We start from the raw sequence: 14,627 nt of genomic DNA on the forward strand, positions 1-14,627 counted from the left end.
CATATCCACTCAAATCTGAAGACAGCGTCCCTGAGACAGCTTTCCCAGGTCTGAGGGAAGTAGCCCTATACATCCTGACCATGTTTGGCTCTACATACAACTGCGAGGCAGCTTTCTCTACAATTAACATAATCAAAACTAAGTATAGTTCCAAGGTCACTAATGAGCACCTCCACATGTGTATGAGAGCGGCCCTGACTCCATTCAAGCCTAGGTTTAACATCCTGCCAAGCTCAGTTCTCTCACTGAGATATAAAAGGGAAAGTTAAGCACTTTATTTAAATATACACAATTTTCACATTTTATTTATTTTCTCTTATTTTGAAATGTAGCCCTACTTTTATTTATTTAATGAGAGAACGTTATACATACCTACGATCATAAATATGTTCAGTTCTATGTTACGTGACAATAAATATTGTCAAAAAGTATTTAAATTGTACTGAATTTATTTGATTTGACAGTCAGTTATTGATCGCTTGCAGATGTTGATACAACTACAAGGCTACTTAAATATATATCACATTAACTAGTGAGACATTATGATCTTCCAGACCTTCGCTTCAAGAAATGTTCTCTTACTGGACCTCTTTAAATTTTAGTTGAATACCTCTGCTCTACATGTTTGCATTGCTTTCAGTTAATCTGCACAGAATAGCATGGGAGTTTAAAAAATGTCACCTGGGCTCTTTCTGTGTGCTTCATTCGTCACGGTGACATTAGCTTTTCAGTTTCTTCACTGATGCCTAACAATAATATTTTTGTCATTTAAAGTATCACAAAAATAGGAACACGAAGTTTTACTTTTTGGCACTGAAATTAACTGCAGAAACTGGTACACAAAGTATACTTCTTTGTGAGTTACTTGTTAGGTGTGTAAGTCACTGTGATTATTGATAAAAAAAAAAAAAAAATGCAATTAATTTGTTAATTCTCATGTATTGAGGAAGTTTTCTTGGTCTGGGTGGTGATGTATCCAGGTCCTACCCTGGGAACACTGGCAGTCTATCACAGGGCACAACAAAGTTAATCATACACTCATTCATGCCTAGATGTGATTTAGTGTAAGCAATCTACTGATGAAGTAAACCAGGTGAATTTGCATTACGGAGCAGTGGAGCAAGGTATCCGGTTTAATGTTATAAACATATGTTACGTAACACTTTTGTGTGTCTTTAATTCATCTCTTTGATAAACTGTTACTTCTAATCTATTAAGAGTTGATGTATATTTATGCAATTCAGTATCTGTCATTATTGTCCAGTCGACATATAACATCTTAAACCCATTCATAAATGATTAAGTTGACACAAAGAAATTTGATACATTTTAGAGATTAATAGTTTATTACATTAATTATTAGTTTATTTTTAAAGCCCACTGCAATCAAACTTAATGTTTCAACCCACCTTGATTTTCAGACTAATAAATTTATGTATGTAATTTATTGATATTTATGTAGTTAGCTGATAAGTAATCATGCATTCATACAAAATGTTCTAAATAATCAAATCATTTGAATTTCAAAATTCAGAAGTTCAGAAACATAACAACAAAACATCATTTGGAATATCTGAATTAACATCACAAATACAAAGATAATACAGAAACCATAAGAAAATTATCAGAATCTTAATTTTACTTTCCATAAATGATCATTATATACATACAGAGACTATTTTCTAGCCATTTCTCAGTATAACACAAAGAAATATAAAGCTATCACATGTAAACAACAAAAATGTTTTTGTAGTTGTATTGGTTTGTTGTGTTCTTATCATGAATGTCAGTATTTTGCTGCATTATCTTGATGGTTTTGTCTCATTTAATATTGAAGTTATGCTTCAGACAGAGAAGAGCCATTTCTTTAGTGATTTTCTGCCATTCTACTGGATACACAGCTGGCCCTGCTTCAAACTGTTTAGCAAATCTGTCATTAAATGTCACCATCACATACTTCCAGTAATCTGAGGCCTTCATAGACATGTCAGGTGCAATATGCCAGTCTGGGTAGTATTTCCGATAGTCTTTACCGGGATGGCCTCCAAATTAGTTTCATAACTTCGAAAGGTTCCATTGCCATATACACTAGACGTACAGATCTCTTCACAAAGAGAATTAGTCTTTGCGTATACAAAACCACCAAGTCCCTTTGGTCTATGCAGACCTGCATGGTGTTGCTGATGTTTCTTCCCTCCTGCCTCACATAGTGTTTTGCAAACACATCCAAACACCCACATCCAAAACACCCTCTTAAAGAGCACATTTTGGGGCTTTACAGACACATTTTTCAGTGTCTCTTGGATATCAGTTGACATGGAGATCTCATCTATTAACTGTAGCTTCATCTCATCAATACATTCATAGAGACTTTTGGTGAATGGAGCACAATAGCTTGTATTCTGAAAGAGGACCTGTTCCACTGTGTTCATGGACATTGAGATGACGCAGATTAAAGATTTGCAAAAGTTCTGGATAAACCTTGTTGTACCTCCTTCATTATTTGGCAAAGGAGACCCATTGTCATCAACCTTAGAGGCTTCCATTGCTTTCATGATCTTCTGCATTATGTCGTCCAGCTTCTTCATTTTTATGTTTTGCAGAGATATGTTTTTGGAAAAGGATTTAATGATATGATTGTATATCCATCCTTTGACATAAGCATTATACTGCAAAATGTACATTTTAAAATCCTCAAAGTTGGATTTTTCCAGTAGCTCCTTTTGAATTGTGTACTGAAACAGCACTCGAGAACTGTACTCAGTTGGGTTGTTTAGCAGAACTGCGTCAACGATATCAGGTCCAATGGACTGATTGATGTATTCAGTCACTGCTGGCTTGAGACAGACCTGAGTGAATTCTCTTGCTTTTCTGTGGCACTGGTCATTCTTTCTGTACGAATCAATAAAATCAGACAGATACTGACTCTTGTATTTCTGTAAACGTTTTAAAGGATCTTGTTCAGCAAGATACTTCTTGTGCATCTCTGTGAACCTCCTAGAGGCAATGCCACAAATGTGCAATTTCAAGTCAACTTCAAATTTTGTATCATAATTGGTGCCTGCTCTTTTGAGGTGTCCATCAATTTCATCAAGCAGATCTTTTGTAAAATCAGGTTGGTAATCACCTTTGGATTGTGTAAATTGTTCAATCATCGTGTAGCAACTGGAAATGGCATTATCTGCAATATTCTGTAGATCATGCTTTACACTACGGTGTGCATATACTAAAGATTTTAATTTTCCCAATTTCACATGTTCTTTCTTGGCCTTGAACTGTTCTTGTCCATATTCTGTCAATGTCATAATTGTCTGCAAATATTGTGTGACGTTACGATGTTCAAAACTTGAACGAAACTTGATAAAAACATCATGAGGAACATCTTTTTCTGTAAGACCAGTGACTTTCCCACCTCACGGCTCCACATACTTTCAAAATCAGCTTTGAGATCCTTGTCAGTCACCTCATCTTTACGATCTTTGTAGTTCTGCAGAAGTTGCATGACCTTGCATTTGATTATATCAGCTTGCTTATTATGTATGTCTTCTACTTTCTCCTTGTTTCTTCTCTTCTCAAGAGCAAATTCAAATCTCTTTCTCACTTCCTCTGTCAATTCACTCTGCAGCGATTTAACGCTATTAGCAAAATCAGTTTTGTACTTTTCCACCAATTGCACATAACGGTCCCTCTGTTTATAGTAGTCTTTCAGTTTTTCAGTTATTAATTTGCTTTGAACTTCAATCTCTTTGTGCAAGTTTTCCTTCAGTGTTTCAACGACTTCTCGAATTGAACTTGTTTCAGCGTTAGATAGCTGAACCTCTGCATTACAGATCAAAGACAAAATACAGTATGTCTTCTGAAAGACCATTCCCAGTCTGAAAACTCTTTGCAAAGGTTCTCATAGGCATGGGCCACAAGACTGTTTCTGAAACTGAAGATAAAGTTCTCAAACTTCACTGCCTTCCACAAGCTACTCATCCATTGCAGGAACTCTGGGATCTGGGATGGTTGTTCATTCTTTCTTGTTCTAAGTATCTCAAAAAGAGTTTTCTTAATATCAAGAACAGCCACACTGTAGCCTGTATTGACTGGTGCCATTGGTGGAGTGCCATGCCATAGGCCTGGTATATACCAGTTATTCTTTTCCACATCATAATCCAAAACATCAGTGAATTTTTTTATGTTAGGCTTCTTTTCCATCCCAGCTGCAATCACTGTCATCTCGTTTAGTTGTCCCAAGAGCTTTTTTCTTTCAGTTAGGTTTTTGGTATTTGCTGATACACCACCAACATTTTGATGAACAAAGTAGCAGACTGTCTTTTTACCCACTTCCTTCATGCGTAAAAAAGCATGAACTGCTATCTGTAACACATCCTTCATCTCTGTGGAATTCTCCATTGCTATATTGATTATAGTTAAATCACTAAGACCAATCACAAACGTGGTCAACTCATTGTCATGCTCATAACTCTCTTCCAGTTGTGCCAGTGCTGGTGATTTTAAACCCTCTGTATCAATCAGAAGGACAAAGTCACAAAGTAACTCTTCCTTCAAGTCTTCACCCACAGGGATGAGAATCATGTATGCTCCACGTGTGCATCGTCCACTGCTTACTGCAAACTGGACTCCAAACATGGTGTTGAGCAGTGTTGATTTACCAGAACCCTGAACCCCTAACACAGTTATAACCAGCACGCGGCTCTTCCCCCCAACCATACTGTGAAGCTCCATGAGAACATTGCTCACCCATTTCTCTGGGAGATTTGATGCATCTCCATCAAGTAGTTCAAGAGGAAATCCAGCAAGAAGCAGTTTGGCAGCCAGAGTAGGAAGATTTCTTATTTTATCAGATATTTTGCTTGAACCAAATGAAGCAGCCATATAGATTTGTCCCATTTCTCTCATGTAATGCTCTACACCAAGAGAAGAATCAAGAAGTTCCTGGTCTAATCGGGCTAAAGCATCTCTGTCTTTCTTTTGTTCACACTCTATGTATTTTTGCCGAAGGTTTGACATGTGTTTGCGTGATTGCATGTCCATCTTTAGTCCCATCCATTTCAGAAAGAAGGCTCGCTCAGTATCGTCAGAGCTCAACAAAGCATCAGTGAAGATCTCCATTGTTGTGGTCATTTTGTACTGACTTTGTTTGTTCCAAATTTCATCAATTTCTTTTTGAAGTTGAACCTTATATTCTTCCAAGCTGTTTTCTCCTGAATTGCGTAATCTACATTGCTCTTTCTCTATTTTTGCCAGTATTTTCCAATTTTTACCTTGTAGTGGCAGCTGTGTCTTTTTGTAGTCTGTTATTTGACGAACTCCAATCGTTTTCAAGATTTTTTCTGCCATTTCTTCAGCTGATACAGAGGCTTTTCTTTGAATCTCATCAACAGCAAGACCTAATTCCTGAGCAGTCTCCTTCATGGAATCAATAGTAAATGATTCATAAGTTCCGCTTAGAACAGTCTTAATGGAAGAATTGATTGATTTTGCAAAAGAAGCCAAATTCACTTTTTGGCTTTTCTTAATTATGTGGTCTCTATCCAGCTGCAGAGTATCAATCACTGCCTCAATAGATGACTTCACCTCCTGGGTCATGTTTCATTGAGAGTTCACCACAAGAAATAATTTGGATTTAATTCCTTGTAAAGAAGCAAACAATCTTTGCTCCTTTTCTTCAACACTGTCCAAGAACACAAACAGAGCTGCTGATACCTTTGCAAGGAACCTGACTTGTGTTTCAAAAGTACAAGCATCACCTCTTAAATTAGCAATCGCTACTGCCTCAGGAAAGACATCAATGCTATTGTTCCCACATGGAAGATTCCAGCAAATTTCAACCATGCCATTAGCAATTAGCCTTAATGCAGATCCTCCAATCATTTCTCTATGAGAAAAGAAGTCATGGTGCTGCTCTGCATTGTTGAGCACTTGGTTCAAAACTTGAGACTTGGACAAGCTGCAGTTACTTAATCTCACAAATGATACCAAGGGAATTTCTGCATGAACAACACTGTTTTCTACAAACTCTTTTGATACTGACATTGAACATGGGCGCCATTCTTTTATGATACATCTAAGAGCCCATAACATAAGAGTGCCATGATTGATTACTCCTGGAGGCAGCAAAAATGGTACGGCAAACTGGCACATTGACATTTTCAGTGCTATTTCCTGCTGAAGAAAACTATCTGCACAGAAAAAGAGGACAGCGTGAAGATCTAGAAGGTTAAAACTACCATCACTGTCCTCTTCACTAAACAAGTCTTCGGATTCATCATTTTCACAAAGTGCAGATAGTATTGATCTAGATTTTGAATTACAGTAACCATCAGTAACTTTCTCAGGAAGGCCCATGGTATTGCTTTCAGTGAGTCAGTCTTTTCATTGGACAATGTGGCACTGTTGATTTCCAGTAATGACTTCAGGGTCAGCTTGTTTGGGTAGTACTTTTCAAGTCCCAGTGTTTTCAAAAATGAAAGAAGGGAATCTGAAAATAAAAGCATTTTTTCTTAATGATATATATGGTTACAAATGTGCATACATTTTTAATTTTTGTGATTTGTTATTACTAAAGAGCTAGGACTTTTTTCTTTGTTTGAGGAAAGAAAGTTTCATAGTTCCCGGCAATTAGGTGGAGGCTGATGTACATTTAGTTTTGTGGACAAGCTTCAGTGAAAGGTTCCCTTTTCGAGGGAACTCCACTCTGTACGATGGCTTGACACTATGGGAATGCCCTCGCAGACGTAGTGTATGAAGAACATGTAAATACATGACAATTTAATTGGCACAGGGGGTTTAGCCCATTTTAAAGACCATTTTAGTAAATCGTTTGTCCATGTCAAATGTCTATCTATTTTGTTGCATCTCTTAGTGTTATGTCAAGCATTTTAAAGATGTGTGCAGTTATGCCCCTGTTTTTCAAGGTGGATGAATTGCACACTCTTTGTGTTGTTTGTTTGAGAGCAGAGCACTCTCAGTGAAGCTCCCCATGTCTCTGGGCTCAAATCTGTCAGGGTACATTGGCCTTGATTACAGGGTTCCCCTCAATTAATCCCCTTTCTCTCTCCCTTTCATCTGAATCCGAAGACTGTTTTTTGGACACAGAGGCTGAATTCACCAAAGTACTTCCAAGCCAGATGGCAACCTAATGTTGTGTGCATCAGGCTCTGAGGAGTGCTAATGTCTGCAATGAATAGCAGGTTGTGACTGAGCAGTCTCCTCAGTCAGGCTGTGTGTTAACTTCTCCCGTTCTTCCTGAACCCCCACATCCCCTAATTTGTCAATGGTTGTGGGGCTGCATGAGCACAGATATGAAGTGCTGCCAAGCAAGTAACTTGCAAGCTATAACTTCCCCTCAATGGTAGTGTTCTGGAGAAAACCAGCTTTTCCCCACTAAGCCAAGTAGGCAAGCTTGTTCTGACTTTATAGGCAAAGCCAGTTTGGCGGCAGGTCAGACTGGAGCATCCGAAAATACCATGGTGGTTTTGAAAGCCTAAAGTTGAAGTTGAGGCATAAGTCTCTGAGGTGGTGTTGAAACTCTGTCTGGCCACCGACATAGCCCTCAAGCAGACCACCAAGCATACAGCCAAATCTATTTCCTCACTGGATCCAGGAACTGAGGGCTTCTACAAGGCCCTCCCATCCACAGCCTAGCTTCATTAGCCTAGGCAAATGTTGCTGCTTACAAAGATATGCAGGCCTGGTCACACTCCCATGGTCATCCATATTTGGACTTTGATGCTGAGGATTGTCATCTGCTGAAGGGCTGCCAAGAAAAGACTTGATACTTGAGGGCTCAGGCCTCCTTTACAGCAGAGCTGTCTTTGACTACCCTGATGCTCTGTTGCCCCTGCCAACCCCACCCACTCAGGTTATTTGGGAAGTAAGTGTGTCAGGTGGCTCATCTTTGCTTAGGTTCACATTCCATTAAATGGAGAAAATCTCATCTCTCAGCAATGTTTCTAGCTCAAAAAAAAAACATTATCCTGCAGCCCAGGGGCTATGAGATTGATCCACAAGAAGAGAGCACAACAGTGGTCTCATTAATCTATCACCAGGGTGGGCCACATTTGTTCCCCACCTTCAAGCAGGTGCTGAAGATCCTACTTTGGTCAGAAACCAAACTGTTGAGGGCAGTTTGCATTACACGCTACACACGCTAGAGAGTAGATTCCTGTTGAGGCAGAGGCCAAGGCCTGGGGAATGGCTGCCCCACCCACAGGTGGTGAAGGCCATATGGCAGAGGTACAGAAAAACAGAAGTGCTCTTGTTCGCCTCTAAGAAGCTGACCCATTGTCCCCTCAGGTCCATGGGCACGTTGCAGGTGTGGCTGAGGCTGTAAGTCATCCCCCGTTAGCACTGAACCCAATGGTTCTACCCAGGGTACACCAGCATAAAGTCCCCCTATTATTAGTAGCTCTGCATTGATAAAATAAATTGCCTCTTGCTTAGAATCCAGTTGGTTGTGGCTGATTTATCTTGCTACGTCTTGTAGGGCTGGCTTGCTAAAAATCAAATTAAAGCATTTTGCTGTTTTACAAGGCCTTGACAGGGCGTGGCACCTCTGGGTATGTCATGTGACTCACCTCTAAACTGGCTTGAGTCCCTTTGAGCTGATACTGATCCTAATCCACAGTCTTTTTTATGCATAGAATAAAGTCATGTTTAATTAGACACAGCAGATTTGCAGAGTGTTAGTATTAAAATCAAGATGAAAGTGCAAATGTATTAACACATACCAAAAAAAATACAAATCAATACATGTGCATAAATATTTAAATGAATATTTAATGACAAAAATGCTAATACATAGTTCCTACTTTTAATGACACTTCTGTTAGAAGCCATCTTTCTTCAGGATTAGGTTTTTTTTTTTCAAGCTGTCATCCAGATTTTCAGAAATGCCTGTGTGGTAAAAGAAAAGAACATTATTTAATGTGTTCAACCAAGATTTTCTTTAATATATATATATATATATATATATATATATATATATATATATATATATATATATATATATATATATATAATCAGTAGATGAGCTTAATAGAATTTGGAATTGATCAAATGACTGTTTTTTATTTTTAAAAAAAATAGCTTTCTGTTTGAAGAATATTTTGGGGGGGGGGGGGCACGGTGGCTTAGTGGTTAGCACGTTCGCCTCACACCTCCAGGGTCGGGGTTCGATTCCCGCCTCCACCTTGTGTGTGTGGAGTTTGCATGTTCTCCCCGTGCCTCGGGGGTTTCCTCCGGGTACTCCGGTTTCCTCCCCCGGTCCAAAGACATGCATGGTAGGTTGATTGGCATCTCTGGAAAATTGTCCCTAGTGTGTGATTGCGTGAGTGAATGAGAGTGTGTGTGCCCTGTGATGGGTTGGCACTCCGTCCAGGGTGTATCCTGCCTTGATGCCCGATGACGCCTGAGATAGGCACAGGCTCCCCGTGACCCGAGGTAGTTCGGATAAGCGGTAGAAGATGAATGAATGAATGAATGAATATTTTAAGGGAATTTCTGGCATAGTAATTATTACCAAGAACAACTAGATTTGATAAAAGCAGAGTGCCGATCAACACATCAATGCATCAAGTTCTAATTGTTTTTAACCTTGTAAAAATTATTTAATATATTATCTTTTTACAAATTTTGTTCAAGAAAAAATCATATAAAATTTTATTATACCTATATTTGCATAAAATTCACACAAACAGAGAGGACTATTTAACATTTTAATACATACTATTAAAGCCCCTGTCAACTTTTTTTGTGTAAATTGAAACAAATTAAGAAAAGGAATAACAATAATAACCCACTTGATTTGACTGCAGTGTTAGAAAAATGTAACTGTTTAACATAATGTGATCTGATACACAGTTCTGAGTAAGCAGAAAAGGTATACTTCAATTAGAGAAGTATAGTTCTTGAATCTTCCATTTGGAAATGTCAATAAAATTACAGAAGTTTATTCTACTTTTTGATACTATTAATATCTAATAATGCCTACATTTACACTGGAGGAAAGATTGTTGTAAAAATTTGTCCTCCAGACAATGTTAGTTTTAATGATCAAATGAATAACTGAGAATAATGTCACAGCAATAATTTTAAAATTCATAAAATTTTCAAATTTTGTAAATCATCCCTTCTATCTTATAAAGGCAAAGGAAAATGAAAAGGGTCTGTATCTTCTAAAGGGAAAAGATTTGCTGTGAAAAGTTTTATCATTGCTTACCATATTTAGACATTTAATGGAGTTCTCATGATGATCTTGGTGTTCGTTCTTTTGTTATTGTTGCTTGTTCCCAGTATTTATACTCAGTATACTGTTCTACACCCTGAGATTGCATCAGTACTGTTGATTCACTATCTGTGAATGTGATGAGCAGGTTTTGTGAGTGAAAACAAAAGTCTCAGGTTAGATCTGGTCATACTACTTTTGGTAATCATTGCATTTAACTACTGTGAATAAATACTGAACAGGGGTCTCATTTATAAAGCGTGCGTACGCACAAAACGGGGCTGGAAACGTGCGTACACCAGTTTTCGCGCAAAGGTTGTGATCTATAAAAAACAAACTTGACGGGAAAATGTGCGCACCTTTAAGCAAACTTTGAGACGTGCGTACGCACATTCTGGAGACAAAGGGAATTGGCGACACAGATGGTGAGGTCGTGAACTGAAGTTAGACTGTAGAAAATACATGGGAGAAGAACGATTATAAGAATTAATGACATTTAATTTTCACTCCAAATCTAGCCATGGGGGTCACACTCCAGTGACTTCTGTGCCGGTCCCAAGCCCGGATAAATAGAGAGGGTTGCGTCAGGAAGGGCATCCGGCATAAAACATTGCCAAATCTAACCATGCGAGTTGTCAGTAAGAATTCCATACCGGATCGGTCGAGGCCCGGGTTAACAACGACCGCCATCGGCGCCGTTGACCTACAGGGTGCCGGTGGAAATTGGGCTACTGTTGGTCGAAGGAGTAGAGGAGGGAGGAGAGTGCACAGACAGAAAGAGAAGAGGAAAGGTAAGAGTGTAGGACTGAGAATAGGGACTCTGAATGTTGGTACTATGACAGGGAAAGGTAGAGAGCTGGCTGATATGATGGAGAGAAGGAAGGTGGATATACTGTGTGTACAGGAGACCAAGTGGAAGGGTAGCAAGGCTCGTAGTATAGGAGCAGGATTCAAGCTGTTTTATTATGGTGTGGATAGTAAGAGAAATGGGGTAGGTGTGGTCCTGAAGGAGGAGTTTGTGAGGAATGTTCTGGAGGTGAAGAGAGTGTCAGACAGGGTGATGAGTCTGAAGTTAGAGATTGAAGGGGTGATGTTGAATGTTGTTAGTGGTTATGCCCCGCAGGTAGGTTGTGAGTTAGAGGAGAAAGAGAGATTCTGGTGTGAATTCGATGAGGTGATTGAGAGTATTCCCAAGGGTGAGAGAGTGGTGATAGGAGCGGATTTTAATGGACATGTTGGTGAGGGGAACACAGGTGATGAGGAGGTGATGGGCAAGTTTGGAGTTAAGGAAAGGAACCTTGAAGGACAGATGGTAGTAGACTTTGCTAAGAGGATGTACATGGCTGTGGTTAACACGTATTTTCAGAAGAGGGAGGAACATAGAGTGACTTACAAGAGTGGAGGTAGGAGAACACAGGTAGACTACATCCTTTGTAGAAGAGGCAATCTGAAAGAGATTAGTGACTGTAAAGTGGTAGTGGGAGAGAGTGTAGCCAGCAGCATAGGATGGTGGTGTGTAGGATGACTCTGATGGTCTGTAAGAGGAAGAGGTCAAAGATAGAGAAGAAAACTAAGTGGTGGAAGCTGAAAAAGGAGGAATGTTGTGAGGAATTTAGACAGAAGTTGAGGCAGGCTCTGGGTGGTCAGGTAGTGCTGCCGGATGACTGGGAAACTACAGCAGAAGTGATCAGGGAGACAGGGAGACAGGTGCTGGGTGTGTCATCTGGAAGGAGGAAAGAAGATAAGGAGACTTGGTGGTGGAATGAGGAAGTTCAGGATAGTATCCAGAGGAAGAGATTAGCCAAGAAGAAGTGGGATATGGACAGGACTGAAGAGAATAGACAGGAATACAAGGAGTTACAGCGCAGAGTGAAGAGGGAGGTGTCTAAGGCCAAGCAGAAGGCATATGAAGAGTTGTACACTAGGTTAGACACTAGAGAAGGAGAGAAGGACTTGTACAGGTTAGCTAGACAGAGGGATCGAGATGGGAAGGATGTGCAGCAAGTTAGAATTATTAAGGATAGAGATGGAAGGGTGCTCACAAGTGAGGAGAGTGTACAGAGGAGATGGAAGGAATACTTTGAGGAGCTGATGAATGAGGAAAATCAGAGGGAAAAAAGAGTAGAAGGGGTGAACTCTGTGGAACAGGAAGTAGATAAGATTAGAAAGGATGAAGTCAGGAAGGCTTTGAAGAGGATGAAAAGTGGAAAGGCAGTTGGTCCTGACGACATCCCGGTAGAGGTCTGGAAGTGTCTAGGAGAGGCAGCAGTGGAATTTTTAACTAGTTTGTTCAACAGGGTATTAGAAAGTGAGAGGATGCCTGAGGAATGGAGAAGGAGTGTGTTAGTGCCGATCTTTAAGAATAAGGGTGACGTGCAGAGTTGCAGCAACTATAGGGGGATAAAGTTGATGAGCCATACAATGAAGTTGTGGGAAAGAGTAGTGGAAGCTAGGTTAAGGAAGGTGGTGGAAATTTGTGAGCAGCAGTATGGCTTCATGCCGAGAAAGAGCACAACAGATGCAATTTTTGCTCTGAGAATGTTGACGGAGAAGTATAGGGATGGTCAGAGGGAGTTACACTGTGTGTTTGTAGACTTAGAGAAAGCGTATGACAGGGTGCCAAGAGAAGAGCTGTGGTACTGTATGAGGAAGTCAGGAGTAGCAGAGAAGTATGTCAGAGTGGTGCAGGACATGTATGAGAGGAGCAGGACAGTGGTGAGGTGTGCTGTAGGTCAGACAGAGGAGTTTACAGTGGAGGTGCGACTGCATCAGGGATCGGCTCTGAGCCCCTTCCTGTTTGCTATAGTGATGGACCAGTTGTCAGAGGAGGTCAGACAGGAGTCTCCTTGGACAATGATGTTTGCAGATGACATTGTGATCTGTAGTGAGAGCAGGGAGCAGGTGGAGGAAAACCTGGAGAGGTGGAGGTTTGCGCTGGAGAGAAGAGGAATGAAAGTCAGTCGTAGTAAGACTGAGTACATGTGTGTGAATGAAAGGGAGGGAAGTGGAACAGTAAGGTTACAGGGTGAAGAGGTGAAGAAGGTACAGGAGTTTAAGTACTTGGGGTCAACAGTCCAGAGTAATGGAGAGACTGGGAAAGAAGTAAAGAAGCGAGTGCAGGCAGGTTGGAGTGGGTGGAGAAAGGTGTCAGGAGTTCTGTGTGATAGGAAAATATCAGCAAGAATCAAGGGGAAGGTGTACAGGACAGTGGTGAGACCGGCCATGCTGTATGGTTTAGAGACAGTGTCACTGAAGAAGAGACAGGAGTCAGAGCTCGAGGTAGCCGAACTGAAGATGTTGAGGTTCTCTTTGGGTGTGACAAGATTGGACAGGATTAGGAACGAGTACACCAGAGGGACAGCCCATGTTGGATGTTTGGGGGACAAAGTTAGGAAGGCGAGGTTAAGATGGTTTGGACATGTTCAGAGGAGGGAGAGTGAGTATATTGGTAGGAGAATGTTGGACATGGAGCTGCCAGGCAGGAGGCAAAGAGGAAGGCCAAAGAGGAGGTATATGGATGTAATTAATGAGGATTTGAAGCTAGTGGGTGCAAGTGTTGAGGATGCAGAAGATAGGGTTAGGTGGAGAGAGATGATTCGCTGTGGCGACCCCTGAAGGGAAAAGCCGAAAGAAGAAGAAGAAGAATTTTCACTCCATTTCATACGTTATATCCACATTATTATGAAGATTAAATCCAACAGTGTTATTTGTGCCGATTGTATATACATCTAGTAAAATCCAAACGTAATTTTAAATAAAATAATAATAATAATAATCAGCGCTACTCCGTCCAGGGTGTATCCTGCCTTGATGCTCAATGATGCCTGAGGATAGGCACAGGCTCCCCGTGACCCGAGTAGTTCGGATAAGCGGTAGAAAATGAATGAATGAATGAATAATCACCGCTGCCTTACAGTCACATTGTCCACAACGGGAGCGCAGGAGGAGATGGCGCGACTACATGTGATACAGAATAGCATGAAATACCCTTTTATTAGAGAACTGCAGAACACATTGTAAAAACGAAATATTTTCCTTAATGTACATATATCATAAAATGTCAATGTCTGCAAATACAGTCATGAAGCACAATCGCTACTCATCATCGGTCCTAACTATTTGGGTGTTCATTACAAAACCGTCATGAAGAAGTGTGTTCACTATAACATTTTCGTCTTAAATTTTCACCCACAAATTAATTCTGTGATTTTGTCAAGGTGTTAACGATGTGTCTAATTGCTAGAAACATATCAATGCTCCGGTGACCCGGGTATGTAATGCTTCATGATGGCACTGCTGGCACTGTTGGAGGATTACGCCAATGGCAGAATAAGGAGAGAACGTGTTTTCAGGGACCATGGTGATTTCCTGGCCATGATGATGACTGGCTAAT

General features: G+C 40.3%; 1 pseudogene; it reads right to left on the bottom strand.

Moving 5' to 3' along the window:
• Positions 1 to 1,694: 1,694 nt before the first annotated feature.
• LOC132852896 (up-regulator of cell proliferation-like) lies at positions 1,695 to 10,281 on the bottom strand (annotated as a pseudogene).
• Positions 10,282 to 14,627: the final 4,346 nt, after the last annotated feature.

This window comes from Tachysurus vachellii, chromosome 10 (assembly GCF_030014155.1).
Source record: "Tachysurus vachellii isolate PV-2020 chromosome 10, HZAU_Pvac_v1, whole genome shotgun sequence".
In the NCBI taxonomy this organism is placed as follows: Eukaryota; Metazoa; Chordata; class Actinopteri; order Siluriformes; family Bagridae; genus Tachysurus; species Tachysurus vachellii.